Below are 3,270 nucleotides of genomic sequence, written 5' to 3'. Positions count from 1 at the left end.
TTCTGTAGTGATATTGCCTCGGAAACCCAAGGAGGGATCGCTATGAGTTGGGTCCGACTCCAGGGCACATAACAACAACAATATACAATACCATTAGTATTGGTGTTATTATATTGGACAGAAGATTACTTGTTTGTTCACTCTGTGAGTCAAAGTAATAGTGGCTTAATAAGAATAAAAGTTAATGTTTATTTTATGTAAAAGTCTAGGTAGGTAGACTAAGGCTGGTATGGAAACTTCACAGCCATCGAGTTCTAAGCTATTTCCCCCTTGCTTCTCTGCCATCCTCAACACATGGCTTCCATTTTGTAGTCCAAGATGGCTGCTCTAGGTGCTGCCATAATGTCTGTGTTACAGTTATGGTCGGTGGGAAATGGAAATGGTGGACACTCCTTTGCTTTGAGAGCACAATACCGAAGTCCAAAAACAAACATACATAATAGTCCAGCTAAATATTCTATTACATAACAAGGCAGAACAGATATTGGGAAAAAATTAGAAATCTTTCTACAGATGTGTGTTCATAATTCCATGATTCTTAAAAAAAAAAAATCCCTCATATGACCTTGTAATATTTTAAAATTAAGCTCTGTATATTTAGAAATTATCAGATTTGATACACTTTCCTGGTATAGTGAAAAGAGGGATGAGGAAAGAAAAGAATGTGACATAGGAGGAGATGAGATTTTTATAGATAAGCTTTTAAAATATGGGAAAATGTAGAAGAAATGTGCTGATGGAGACTGTGAAGAGGAAAGGCTTGATAGACTACCTTTAGCTTTGACACTATCACAAGCCAAATGAAGACAAAATAATATAAAATGCGGTGGAGTTTAAAAAAGATATATATGTAATCAGCTAGCTGAATAAATAAAATGATGTATTACTTAGAGCTTCTCTAGTGCAAGCATCCAATTTATTGTCTTATATCCTGTTGCCCTATCTTTTATTGTAGCTATTTTTGTGGCAACTGCTTCTGTGCAGATGTGATCTGACAGTTCCTTACCTAAGTGTAACACGTATCTCTCCTTTCTGCTTCAGGGCTTCTCTGACTTCAGGCCCATAAGGTGACATTTGCTGGAATCCTGCTGCAATTGTGTATGAGCAAGTTGGAAACCTGTGGAAATGTGGGGTACTTAAAAATCTGCAGGGGAGCTGCTCTAAAATAAATAAATACGTTTATTAATTAAAAAAAAAGAATTCACTGGTAAACATAAGGAAAAAACTCATCAAGACAACTGATGGGGAAAATATTCTTTCTTTCTATCCCTCAGGACAATTTTTTTTCCATACAATTTTATTTATTGAAAAGATGCCCTATGTGAGGGGCAACTGAATTTAGAGTGGTGAGTCTCAACTTTGACTGCACATTGAAATTACCTGAGAAGCTTTAAAACTTTTAATGCCTGGATCCCACCCCAGAGAGTCTAATGGAGAGGGGTGTGACCTAGGGACTGGGATTTTCATTTGTTTGTTTTTGTGATTTAGGTGAAAGTTTTCCATTCAACAGTTCGTACACATTTTGTTTCATAATATTGATTGCAATGCCCACAAGGTAACAGCTCTCTCTCTTTTTTTTTTTTTTATTTTTTTATTGTGATTTGGGTGAAAATTTACAGAGCAAATTCACTTTCCATACAGCAGTTCACATACACTTTGTCTCATGTCATTGACCACAGTTTACCACAATGCAAGGGCTCCCCTCCCACTTCCTCATGATAATTAGCTCCTCCCTGTGTCCTTCCCTCCATGTTCTCCTGCCCCTAGAGAGCCCTTTTATTATCCCATGATTGTTCTCTCCAAGGAGTGTTTCTACCTACTGTAATTGTTCACCTTATACGCCTGTCTATTGTTTGGCTGGAAGCCATGGGAATGAGTTCCATTCCAGGCCTGAAGAGTGACTAGGGGCCACAGTCTTGGAGTTTCCCCCATCTTTATCAGACCAGTAAGCCTGGTCTTTTTTTTTTTTTAAATGATTTTCAGTTTTGTTTCACATTTTCCTTCCACTCTATCCAAGATATCCTATTCTGATCCCTTTCCAAGTGGTTCACAGTGGCAGCCAGGCACCATCTAGTTCTTCTGGTCTCAGGGTGATGTAAGCTGAGATTCACATGGTCCACTACTCCCTCGGCCTAACTGTGTTGCACAGCATTCCATTGTGTGTATATGTCATAGTTTGGTTATACATTTGTCCATTGATAGGCACTTAGATTGTTTCCATTTCTTTGCTGTTGTGAATAGTGCTGTGATGAACATGGGTGTGCATATATCTATTCATGTTCTGACTCTCACTTCTTTAGTATATATACCTAGTAGTGGGATTGCTTGATCAAATGGTATTACCATTTCCAAATTTTTAAGGAAGTACCATGCCATTTTCCACAGTGGTTTTATCACTTTACAATCCTACCAGCAGTTTATGAGAGTTCTAATCTGTCCACATCCTTGGTAGCATTTGTTATTTTCTGTCTTGTTGAACTTTGCTATTATTGCAGGGGTAAGATGATATCTTGTTGTTTTGATTTGTATCTCCCTAATGGCTAATGATTGGAAGCATTTCTTCATGTGTTTGTTGGCCACCTGAATATCTTCTTTGGTGAAGTATCTGGTCATGTCTTCTGCTCATTTTTAAATTGGATTGTTTTTCTTTTTGATGTTGAGGTGTAAGACTTTCTACAAATTTTAGAGATTAGTCTCTTGTCAGATATGTCATTGCCAGATATCTTTTTCCCAATCTGTAGGTTCTTTCTACTCTTTTGGAGAAGTCTTTTGATGGATATAAGACTTTTATTTTTAGAAGGTCCCAATCATCTAGTTTATCTTCTACTGTTTGTGTGTTTTTCAACTATGTTTTATAGTCTATTTTTACCATCTATTAGGGACCCTAAGTTTGCCTGTATTTTTTCTTTGATGAACTTTAGAGTTTTGGGTTTTATATTTAAGTCTTTGATCCATCTGGAGTTAGTTTTTGTGTATAGTGTGAGGTATGGATCTTATTTCATTTCTCTGCAAGTGAATATCCAGTTTTGGCAGCACCATTTGTTAAAGAGACTGCCTCTTCTCCATTTAATGGATTCCACCCCTTTGGCCAAGATCAGCTGTCCATTAGTAGGTGAAGCTATTTCTGGGTTCTCAATTCTGTTCCACTTGTCTATGTGTCCATTGTTGTACCAGTACTAGGCTATTTTGACTACTGTGGCTGTATAGCAGATTTTGAGATCAGGGAGTGTGAGATCTCCTACTTTGTTCTTCTTCTTCAGTAGTCCTTTG

This window comes from Orycteropus afer, unplaced genomic scaffold (genome assembly GCF_000298275.1).
Source record: "Orycteropus afer afer isolate SDZICR_OR568_19922 unplaced genomic scaffold, OryAfe1.0 scaffold00063, whole genome shotgun sequence".
Taxonomy (NCBI): Eukaryota; Metazoa; Chordata; class Mammalia; order Tubulidentata; family Orycteropodidae; genus Orycteropus; species Orycteropus afer.
Note: the sequence above shows the minus strand (reverse complement) of the source record.